Below are 12515 nucleotides of genomic sequence, written 5' to 3'. Positions count from 1 at the left end.
AGGAAACATTTTTTTGGAGATGTGTCAAATTGTGTGGGGACGTTTCTAGCTTAATCTTTCAAAAGAGGGAGTGCCTCCCCCCACTCACATTCCCTCCTACCTTAATTTACTAAAGATAACTTACTCTCTATCAACCACCTATATGTCTTGTGAGGCATATTGATCTCAGCCGTGTGATGCAGTCCTTAGCTAAGATAAAATTGGTTTAATGGTATCCTCCCCCTCGCCCTGTATCTCTAACGATACTTAAGCATGCAGAGGACACCGCGGGCCCCTTTCCCCATCAGGAAAGCGTGTCGAGGCAGCTTAACAATAAAGGACACGTCTTCCCACAGCCTCATCAATACCTTGATAGCTCTGGGCTAATGGAATCTTGTGACTTTCCGTTCTCATTGATGAGACCCTGATGCAGACACTGATGAGTGGAGCATTCTCTGTTTGCACAGCCTCTCCTTGCAGCTTGCTCCCAGGGAACAGATTTTCAGGTGGGGATCAAACTACTACATTCTGCCTGTGATTCTCGGAGAGAAAATAATTTGTTTTGTTTGGCGATCGCATGCAGTTTTTTGTTTTTTTAAATCTTCCCCTCATGCTACAATGTTAGAGGGGAGCCCCCAAGCCTAAACACTGTTTGCGTTCTTAAGTGGAAAATGTTGCTCTGCTCCAGATCCATTTCTGTAAAGACTTAGCAGCCTAGATTTTCTTTGAATGACGATAGCTGACACTGGCGAGCAGTTAGTGTGTGTGAAGTGTGTTGCCAGGCAGTGTACACACGTTGCCTTAGTCTTCCCAACGACCAGAGGGAGCGCCGGGAACGGAATCACCCCCATTTCACAGGTGTGGACCGAGGCTCCGGGAGATGAAATACCTGGGCCAAGGTCACCTGTCTACCAAACGGTGGGTGGAGATTCAGATCCGGCTCTGACTGTAGGGCTTGTGCTGCCATCCTTTCTCAGTGGGCTGAGTTTCAGGGCTGCAGTGTCCCGGGCGAGTGTTTTAATCCTGACTAACACTGTATCCTGGGAATAACAGGAATGTCTTGTTGATTCTCCTCAGGGGGCTTCTGCGTTGGTGCCAAGAGATCTAGTCTGAAAGGACGGCATTAAGCCTTGTTCTCAGCTTGTGCCAATCCAAAATGGCTCAGTCATGCCACCGAGAGATCTGGCAAAGCTTGATCTCACGACTCCACTTTGGAATCTTCCTGATTCAGGGGTTTTGAATAGTTACTCTCATTTCTGCTTTAAAAATACCTTTGCCCTCAGAAAGGTGCAGATACTTAGCCTCAAGGGCCGAGGATCACGGCGTTTCTTACTTATAACCACTCGATGCCTCATTTCTGACAGTACTTCCTGATTGAACTTCTTTTGGTCGATTTGACCTTACTTGTTTCTCACGCTGGCCAGAGGTTGGCTTCCAAAACGTGTGATGAGGCAGGGTGGAGCTAGTATTTGGAAAACTGAAAGTGGATCTAACAGAGCTCGGGCAAGGTCACTGAAAGGACGTTTGAAAATGAGAGGATTGTACAACACCTCTGGGAGTTCCCATTGTGGCGCAGCAGAAACGAATCTGACTAGTATGTATCCATGAGGACGCGGGTTTGATCCCTGGCCTCGCTCAGTGCGTTAAGGATCCGGCGTTGCCCTGAGCTGTGGTGTAGGTCACAGACGTGGCTCAGATCTGGCATGGCTGTTCCAAAGGCCAGCAGCTGTAGCTCTGATTCGACCCCTAACCTGGGAACCTCCCTATGCTGCAGGTGTGGCCCTACAAAGACAAGTGAATAAATAAATAAATAACCTCTGCAAAATGGTACCAGGGACTCGGAATATAAACTTGGCTATTTGGTTCTATGTTGCTTTCATTCTCTCCCCGGGGTCCTGTTACTTCCTTTGCTTATTAATGGGTTTGTTTCCCAAAGGATGTTGAGAAGGTCCAGGTGGCTTCACTACCGTCTGTTGCTGGTGGGTACTGCTCCCTCCTTGTTCCCCCCTGCCAGGTGGTTTTGTTCGTGTTTATAAAAGTTCACGAGGGAAGGAGCTTCTGCAGCGGCAGGTTTGAACTGAGAGGCAGCACTGCAGAAGACGTCCGATACTGCTGTTCCATGGAGAAGATGCTGCCCACCTGTTTTATTAAGAGAAAAATCTTGGCCCTTTGCTAGTGATAGGTTTTCTCTAGGAGCGTCTGTATGGTGGATGCTTGGTCAATGGTTAATAAAGATCCTTGAAGAGAACAAATGATTTAGAGTCTAACAAATGGATACCCTTTGGGAATAAAAGCCTTGCCTGTAGGAAATGTAAAAAAAAGTTCTGGAAGGGCCCTTCGAAAGAGACGTTCGTGGGAAAGGCTCTTGGAGTTAGTTGCCCTTGGGGGAGAAGGAGCTGCTGTCACGTCTCATTATCACCAGTGGGTGTCACTCCAGGCAGCCCCTTAGCAGCTGTCTAGTCAAGGTTAAAATACTTTAAAGAGAAGCAGCCCAACAAACCAAAGGAAAAGAAGGGAAGGGATGAAAAGGGCGTCCATCTCCATATCTATGAGGACTTGCGGGGAGAGGGAAGAAAAGCAAAAGGCTGGAGCTGGTGTCAGGTGGCCTTGGGTTGTGGAGTGGAGCTGTTGTCATTCCCAGCTGGAGACTTTTTAGATTCAGAGGTTGCGTCCTCTCATCAGCTCGCTGAGGTGACAGCAGAGTTAGACGGAAACCCAGCTAGGTTTCTAACAGCATCTTAATGTTTGAAAGCGTTTTGACTCTTATGGTTCGTTTTCCAGAAAGGCCATCTCATTTTACACTAAAAGGGAAGCTTTTCCCCTTTCCTGTTTTCCGGGCAGTCTCGGTGGTATGTGTTCCTAGTCAGCTTAGAGCTGTGTGCTTGCTTCAGGACCTCGGGGGCAGGGAGGAAAACCATACTGGATTCCTTGTGGCCGAGGAGGTTAAGGCCGGGAGAACCCCGCTGAGGGGAGAGAATGGGGAGGGTCGTTTCTTTTGAGGTGGGGAAGGAGGGGGTCTTCAGGCTTACCCCTAGGCATTTTCTGGGGTGGATGTGAGGCTTCAGGTACTTTGATTGGCAGAAGTCGCCAGCCTGTCCACGTTTCTTACTCACTTCCTTTGGGGCCCCACTGAGAGTCTCTTCCTCTTTCCGCCTACTGCTCCACCGCCTTGGCATGGAGACCACTGCAGATTCGAAGCTGCGGATGGGGAGGGAGGCTCTGAAAAGAGCCATCTTGACTTCGGTTCCCCAGCAGACAGGAGGAAGGGAGGAACCCACAGCTCCGCCATGGTGGGGGCCACATAGAATTCCCAAGTGGCCACTGTCTCCTTAGAAATGCTTTTGGCGGGAGTTCCCATCATGGCTCAGTGGTTAGGAACCCGACTAGTATCCCTGAGGACTCGACTTCGATCCCTGGCCTCGATCAGTGGGTTAATGATCCAGCATTGCTCTGAGCTGTGGTGTAGGTTGCAGACACGGCTCGGATCTGGCGTGGCTGTGGCTGTGGTGTAGACTGGCAGCTGCAGCTCTGATTTGACCCCTCGCCTGGGAACTTTTATATGCTGCAAGTGCAGCCCTAAAACAAAACAAAACAAAACGGGCAAGAGATTAAAAAAAAAAAAAGGTTTTGGCTGCATATAACCAGGAAAATGGAATAAGACTACTTTAATATAACCATTCTTTAACATATAAAAAGAAGATGTGCTGTTTGGTTGCTGGTATTGGTTTGGCTGCCCTCCAGTGTTACCACCGACCCCTGCTCTTTCCATTCTTTTGCCCTGCTATTCCTGGTGGTTATTTTCAGCCTTGTGCTTTTTGTCTCCTGGTGACGAGGAGGCTGCCATAGCTCCAAGCATCATATATGAATCCAAAACAGCAGGGGAAGTGTCGGTGAAGAAGACTGCCGCTTGTGTCTCTGTTGGTTGTGAGGAAGAAGAGTTCTCTGAGGACTCTGTAGACATGTACTTACTTAGAATTGGCTGGAATCATGTCACATGGTGACCTCTAGCTTGAAGAAAGGCTAACAAAGGAAGGATTTAGTTTTTTCACCCTCTATTATAGAGAGAGGAGAGAAGGGACTTGTGAATAATTGTGTCAACCAACTATGCATGTCTGTCATAAAGTTCCAAACACATTTTCTAATAGAAATATTGTTTTTGTTTGTTTGTTTATCTTTGTCTTTTTAGGGCTGTACCCATGGCGTATGGAAGGTCCCAGGCTAGGGGTCACATTAGAGCTTACAGCTGCCGGGCTACACCACAGCCACAGCAACATGGAATCTGAGCCGCGTCTTCCACCTAAACCACAGCTCAGGGCAACGCCGGATCCCCGACCCACTGAGCAAGGCCAGGGATCGAACCCACATCCTCATGGATACTAGTTGGATTCATTTCCACTGTGTCACAACAGAAACCCCCTAGAAACGTTGTTTTGTATGGGAGAATTATATTAGCATGAGAGGAAATAAGATGAGTTGATACATTTAATCTAATTTCGATGTCCTCTGATGAATATGCTCTGAATCTCACACTGTTGACATAAAATGTACTCTTGGAAAAAATTTGCTGGTAACTTGGGAACTAACGGTAGTGTATTGAAGTTTATTTAAAGATAAGAAAACTAAAGCATTGTAGAAATGTTCACTAAAGTTTTATGTTGTCAAAATATTTGAAATACATATGTTGATGAATTTTTGAGTGAATATAAAATATAAATATATAAATATAAAATAATTCTCCTGGGATTAAGATATAATGGTATATGAGAAATTTATTTAGTCGCATTGTGGAGAAACATTTAAAAAATCCCAAATGGCACCTTGATTCTTCTACACTGAAATACCTGGTGCCTAAATAAGACTCAAGAAGATGGAGAAAAAAACCATGGCTTGAATCAGTGGTGGCTTTGGGCATGCAAACTCAGGCCTGTTCTTTAAAGATCCTGTTTCCTCCCGGTAATCTGAGTAACTGTTGTCATGAATAGTGAGATATTGGGCTTGAAAAGAAAGTTTCAGGTTTTAGGCCTTCCAGCAGGAGAACTGAATGAACATTTATGCACATAGAGCCCAGTTCTCACAGGTGTTTTTTAGAAACTAAAAATAGAAGCTTTGGCGTTCCTGCTGTGGTGCAGTGGGTTAAGAGGTAAGGTTATGGAGGTATGGGTTCGATCCCTGGCCCCGTGGGCAGTGGGTTAAAGGATCTGGTGGGGCCGCAACTGCGGCTCAGGTTGTGGCTGCAGTGTGGATTCAATCCTATAAACTTCCATGTGCTCCAAGTGCAGCCTTAAAAAACAATTTGGGTTTAAAAACAGAAGCTTTGATTAAGTTGTCGTCTTTTTAAACCTGTTACGTATAAGAAATATATATGTACATATATATGACATTTTTTAAGTTGAAGAAAATGAAAATGAGTGTAAGACTCTTCGTGATGTCTCGGGTCATTAAATATTTAATGTTCCCTCAGAATTCTTAGGAAGTAGGTACGCAGACCTTGGGCCTGTGTACATATTCTGGCTTCTGGAAGACTTCATTTATTTATTCAGTGAAAATATGGGAATTCCCTGCTCGATGTTGGGTCCTGTGTGGGCCACGTGGGGAAAACTCGGACCCAGTGCACGCTCTCCCCTGTGTTATAATCTAAGGGAGGCAAGTACGCCAGGCTTGAGAGTCGGTAGAATGGGCGTTAGCCTGGTGAGCCCAGGGGCCGCGGGCGCTCCTGGAGGTCCCGCGGGCGTTGTCGGAGACTGTTTCCTGGCCGGACTTCCCTCTAAGAGCCGTCCTGAGACAGGGGGGGCGATTTTCAGGTGGAGGCTAGTGATGGCAGCAGGTGGAAGTGTCGCCGAAGGAAGCTCCGGGAAAAGGAGTAGCCTGCGGAGGGTCTGGTGATGGCTGGGTCTTGGAGCCGCGAACGGGATCAAAAGCACCACTCTTTCTCGTCGGCTTTTGGAGCGAAACATTTAATATTTCTCCCCTGGCTCTGGTGATTTTCTTTGAAACAGCGCTGTCGACAGCTCTTCACCTCTTTCGACCTGGAGGCGTTCTAGACGCCTGTGATTTATTTTTGTTTCATGTTCCTTAAGATCCTTTCAGTTGGCTTCATCACACAACTCCCAGCACATCCTTTTCCTTGTGGAAGCTTTCAAAGAGAAACTCGGGAGCTATGCATGTGCCTGGGTCCTCAGGGCTGCTGGTTCCAGTTCTTTCAGAACCTGCCGGGGAAACTCTGGTCTGGATCTTTGGTCATCTCACGTCCTCTCTCCCAATCAACGCTTGATGCTTAATTGAATTTTTAAAGGGGGGATTAGTTAGCTGGGGTGTCATGTTATAGGCGGTTTTGAAAAAGTCTTTATTCGTAACTAGATTTCTAAAAGACTAACCTTTCTTTTCCCCTGAAGTCCAGACATCTTACACCTCAACTGAACGAAACAAGAACACCTTAAACACAGATTTATGTAACAGTCGACTCGCCTATGTCACAGATGGAATTTAGCTTTTGTCTTTATTATCCAGTTTGAAACCTTCTGTAAATTTTGATATTTTGAAAGTGAAGTAGATCTCAGAACATAACCACAAATATCCTGATGAGTTATGTTAGCAGTCTTTTCAACTCAGGGATTAGAAGTAAAAGGAATACAAGACAGGAATAGACTGGTAATTCTGCCGTAATAAGTGGCCTATTACTGTTTCTAGGATGAACAAAGTGTTTAAAGATACTCCTTCCTTAAATAGTGAACATTTTATAAAATCGGAGTTTCAGAATATAACTTTTAAAAAGTCGAAAACACCTCACACTTAGTGATTCATTGTTCTTAGAAGTCGTTAAAAATATCAGTGCTTTTGGAAATAATATGAAGACCCCAAATAATGGTGGAACAAAAGTCATAGAGCAACCAAACCCTCCTGGATGTGATTAGCTCTTGTGAGGAAATATTAAATATGCCTCAAGTCTAAGAGATGGACGTAAGCATTATGTGAGGGTGCTGCGTAGAGGTTGCGGGAGGGACAGGATTCTACAAAGAAAATCAAAAAAAGCAAGTCAGCCCCATTGTGTCACAACAAGAAGGAGAGGAGAAAGTGGCATTTTGTCACTTTAGGGGAGAAAAGACAAAACATTATTTGTGGCTAAATACATGAAAATGCTTATTTGCTGTGCAAGAATTGATAAAATAAGTAAAAGCAATCAGATTTTGAATAAACTATGCTCAGATGAGCTGACAATTTTATGAAAGAGCTATGGGAAATTCCATGGCTTGGAGAATGGCCGTTCAAAGAGCATCTTATTTTGAATAAACCAGTATCAGCATAATAAGAGTTGACGGGAAATGTTTGTCACATGACAAATGGAAATGATTTTCCTTTTTGGAGTGTTGTGATGAGCATCGAGGAAGAAATAAAGCCGAATGTTGAATTTTCATCCTCTTGAGCCTGGGTGAGTGATGCTGCAGCAATGGCCAGCCCTGGGTAAGTGCTTTCAATTAGATTTCAGTTTGTCATGCCTACAAACCACTTTTTCTCGGGTCTCATAATTTCATGTCCCTGGTATTGCTGGCACGTAATGCTGTTTGGGTCCCATCACTGGCGCACAGGACTCAGTTGTGTCAAGAAACCATTGGATACTCTTTTGCTGGTAACCCCAGGCGAGCAGCACGTCCGTGCCTGCAGTGTGTTATATGTACGTCAGTACCTCCCTCAGACCGTGAGCAGCAGAAGCACCGGGGAGTTCTCTGAAAATATACGGTCTGAGTTCCACTTTAGACCAGTTGGACGGAATCTCCAGGAACCGGGGACTTGGTCTCAGCATTCTCAAAAATCTTTGGGGAGTTCCCGTCGTGGCGCAGTGGTTAACGAATCTGACTAGGAACCATGAGGTTGCGGGTTCGGTCCCTGCCCTTGCTCAGTGGGTTAAGGATCCGGCGTTGCCGTGAGCTGTGGTGTAGGTCGCAGACGCGGCTCGGATCCCGCATTGCTGTGGCTCTGGCATAGGCCGGTGGCTACAGCTCCGATTCAACCCCTAGCCTGGGAACCTCCATATGCCGTGGGAGCGGCCCAAGAAATAGCAACAACAACAACAACAAAAAAAAGACAAAAGACAAAAAAAAAGAAAAGAAAAAAAAAATCTTTGGAAGCCATCTACTGCCATGTAGTACACTTATCGATGCATGTGCCTCAGCTACTAAAGACTTTTAAGACATAGGTTTGTGGTCAGATTGTTCAAGTCAATAGTACATAGTCATATGCAAGGTGCACCCCAGAATCTGGGAAAAAATAACGTTGGTTATATTTTGCATTCCCGGCTTCATGCACCATCACTCTGTTGCTGGCAGAGAGGCCCATGGACACTTGGAGTTGTTAACATCTTATTCCTGCTTGAGTAAAATGCTGGGGGAAGGAGGGCTCTTCTTTCCGAAAGAGGGGACAGTTGAGAGAGTGGTTTCAGGACAGCACCGGGGGTAGCCGCTATTTTCCTCCAGGTGTTTGATCTGACTCACGGCCCCTGTCTGAACTTCCTAGTCATTTGCCGTTTCATTAGCTGCCAGGTTTTCAATTTCTGCCTCTTGGAAGTTACACCGCTTTGAACAAGTCCCCATAGTAATTGAATTTGCCACAGAAATAGAACACTGGAAAATTTCATTTTCTTCTTCCCTGCATGAAGGCAAGCAAGCAGGCAGGGCATACCCACATATTCCTGCTGGGCTGCTGCTCTTCGCTGGTTCGCAGGCTCTGGTTCCCCGCCCTTCCCCCCATGCATTCACTGAAGCTCACTCCCATCCTGCTCCCAAAGCAGGTAGACAGTCACACAAAAAAGGCCTGCTTTCAAATCATCTCAGAGTGCATCAGCCTGTCACTTTGTAATTTTCTTCTAAATGCCTTCCACAAATAATGGTTTTCAAAATGAGCATTAACAGGCTTGATTACATGAAATTGTCCTTTTAATTTACACCAGGATTCTATTGATCACACAAGTGCAGATTAAAGTGTTCAATGAAGCCCGTGATGAGGTATTAACCAGCTAAGGGTCCTCCAGGGGCCGCCAGGGAGGCCAGGAATATGCGAGAAGTGTACAGTTATTTCCCCGTAATGAAGTGGCACTATGCGAAGGCATGACTCGCTGGCAGGAAGAATAGATCGGATGATGAGCTCTTCAAAGTCATTTCTCCCTCCCTCATTCAGCCTCATGCCCAGATCCTCTTGCGATTCTTCTGCATTACTTGTCATGAAATGCCAGGATTTACTTAGCCAGCTGATGCAATTTTTATGACCTTATTGCTTTTTCACCATGGTAATAGTTTTGAATCAATTTATCAATCCAGCGGTGCCATCAGACATATTGCCCTGAAGATCAAGTCCGGGTCATTCCATCAATTCACTGCGGTTTACGAAGATAGAGAAAAAAGCCAGGCCGCGTGGGCTATCAACTTCGGAGGGCTTAGTAAACATGCCGCGGCTGCTTTAACTGCTTCGCTTCTGACTCTGGACCTCTGCGTTCACGGACAAGACCACCCACATCAGCCCCGCAGATCTTCTTCGTCTTGGGAGACACAGCCCCAAAGGAACGCGGCCTGGTGGAGCCAAGAAGCACCTCGGGAAGGTCCCAGGGAGAGTGGTGGAGGCAGGACTTGGAGGTGTGGCTTGGTCTTGCACCCAGAGTTGACGGTGGCCTGCTCCCCAGGTTGTCAGGCTTGTGTCTCAGCAGCCAGGGGACTTAGCAGTGTGAGGTGTGCTCCCTTTGAAGTAGGTTTTGCCGAGGGCTTGGGATTCGTAATCCAATCCATCTTCTCTCTACAGGGCATGCTGGTCAGTGATAATGGTTTCAAAAGATGAAAAATCTGTAAGTCATTTTTCACAGGATGAGATGTCACTGAGGGCAGGACGCAAAGAAAGAAGAGCACACTTATTGGGAGAGATGATCTCTTAGGGAGAGAATGAACATTCCTTGTCTGGGGGCGGAAGGTAGGGCTGCCACGGGTGTCAGTCTGGCCGTGGAGTTAGGTTGCTGTTTGCATGGTTGAAACACTAGGTGTCTCTTGGGAATTCAGTTTAGTCAACACATCAGCTATATTCAGAGAATCCTCCTAGTTTATTTGTGTATATTCCTTGTATTTATGCATTATACAAAAATTTGAAATCTTGGAGTTCCCATTGTGGCTCAGTGGTTAACGAATCTGACTAGGAACCATGAGGTTGTGGGTTCCATCCCTGGCCTTGCTCAGTGGGTTAAGGGTCCGGTGTTGCCGTGAGCTGTGGTGTAGGCTGCAGACTCGGCTCGGATCCTGAGTTGCTGTGGCTCTGGCGTAGGCTGGCGGCTACAGCTCCGATTGGAGCCCTAGCCTGGGAACCTCCATATGCCGCGGGACCTGCCCAAGAAATGGCAAAAAAGACACACACACACACACACACACACACACACACACACACTTGAAATCTTACAGTCCAGTTCTGGTAATAAGCTGTTTGCAAAAAACTAGTGACAATGAATTTAAATATTATTAAAACATGTATTGTTTGTGAGGCCTCAATAGAGATTAAATGCATGCTATCAGCATTGTGCCTTGCTTGGAAGCTGCTATATTCAGCGTTTAAAATGAGATTTGTCAGATCCCAAGCTTATGTCAATTCCATAAAAGTTTAATGATCTACTTCCAGGTCTAGCAGCATTTAGGATTTATTTACAGTCTTTATTATAAAATTTATCCAAAATATACACATTCCCCAAAGACTTCTGGGCTCTGAGGCAGAAATATAAATGCACAAAAGTGAAATATAGCAGATGGTGAGGTCTCTGTTTGCTAGGCAGCTTTTTTCTCTTTAATCCTCGTTCTCTCGTTTTACTTTTCTTCCCTATTTGGTGAATACTGACGGAGGCAAGACAGGGCCCCCTGTTCCTAGGGAGCCGTTTAGGGGAGTCGGCTGAGCAGATTGAATATCCTGTGAAAAGATCATTGACGTGGAGTCCATCTTTCTCCTGGGTGGCTAGAAAACTCAGAGTTGAAAATCAAGATGAGAAACCAGGAACCATGAAATTATAGAATGTTAGTGGGAAGAAATGGAGAGATCATCTCGGGCAATTCTTTTATTTTACATTTGAGGAAACAGCAAATGTTCTACTGGAGTCAGTGGGTTGTGTGCGTTCTTCTAATCATAAAACTCAGATGGCTCTAATCCTTTACTATTCAGCTTCGTGCTGAAGACACAGAAATGTCTTGCCTTCGCTGCCTACGGGACCTCCTGGTAGGTTACAGCCACTTCTGTCATCCTCCAAACAGAGCAATGCTTTAGAACGCATCATCGGGCTTCTCAAACTTCAAAGCATCTCCAGGAGTTCCCATTGTGTCTCGGGGTTTAACAAATATGACTAGGAACCGTGAGGTTGCAGGTTCGATCCCTGGCCTTGCTCAGTGGGTTAAGGATCTGGCGTTGCCGTGAGCTGTGGTGTAGGTGGCAGACACGGGTTGGATCTGGCATTTCTGTGGCTGTGGCGTAGGCTGGCGGCTACAGCTCCGATTAGACCCCTAGCCTGGGAACCTCCATATGCCTCAGGTGCGGCCCTAGAAAAGGCAAAGAGACCAAAAAAAAGAAAAGAAAAGAATGGATAAGCTATGAGGTCCTACTGTACAGCACAGGGAACTTGTGGGAACTCCTGGGATAGACCACGATGGAAGATGATATGAGAAAGGAAACTAGGTCACTTTGCTGTATGGCAGAAGTTGGCACAACATTGTAAATCAGCTATACTTTAATAAGTAAAAAAAAAAAAAAAAAATCACCCAGCAAGTGCAGAGGTAGAGGCAGGATTTGAATACACTTCTGACTGACCTCAATGTCCATAACCTTACCCTTCTATTGAAAAACTTCTAGAAGGAAATAGAAAAGCACACAAAAGCATGTGTTGACAGACCATTTTAAGGGCCATGAAACCTGGTTGGTTTTTACTCAGTTTCAACCAGCCATGAGACCCCGGCCTGCCCAGACAGATTACATCTGCAAAATGTAAAAACTTTTTTCTTGCATTGGTGTGCCTTTTCACCCCAATGAGCTCAAAAGTAATAGCTTTTCCAGTCACGACACTTGGAATTTGGCTGGAGGATGTGAACGCCCTTCCAGGGCTACAAGCTCAATAGCTGTTCACATTTACACAGTAGGTGGAAATTTATATTTAAAAAATAGTGGCTCATAAAGAAAGAATATGGAACGATGACAACGGCAAAAAAGGAATAATTATGTTCATGAAAAATGAACTGGCAAGTGATACATTATTTTTTTAAGCAAAACGTGTTGCAGCATTTAAAAATGGTATCTTTAATTAATTCTGCCTAACATTAAAAGAATAAGGTCACCCGTACTAAAAATTGTTGAATAAAGCAAAAATGTAAGAAAGATATACTCTCTGATGTTACTCATAATGAAGAAGGGTTACCTGCTGGTCAATAACCACCATTATTTCTTAGTTAGAGGTATTACTATTAAAAAGAGACAATGGTTATAACACCTAATGTGATTATCACATAAAATATACTGTATTGAGCAGAAATTATCCACTC

The sequence above is a fragment of the Phacochoerus africanus genome, chromosome 10 (genome assembly GCF_016906955.1).
Source record: "Phacochoerus africanus isolate WHEZ1 chromosome 10, ROS_Pafr_v1, whole genome shotgun sequence".
Taxonomy (NCBI): domain Eukaryota; kingdom Metazoa; phylum Chordata; class Mammalia; order Artiodactyla; family Suidae; genus Phacochoerus; species Phacochoerus africanus.
Note: the sequence above shows the minus strand (reverse complement) of the source record.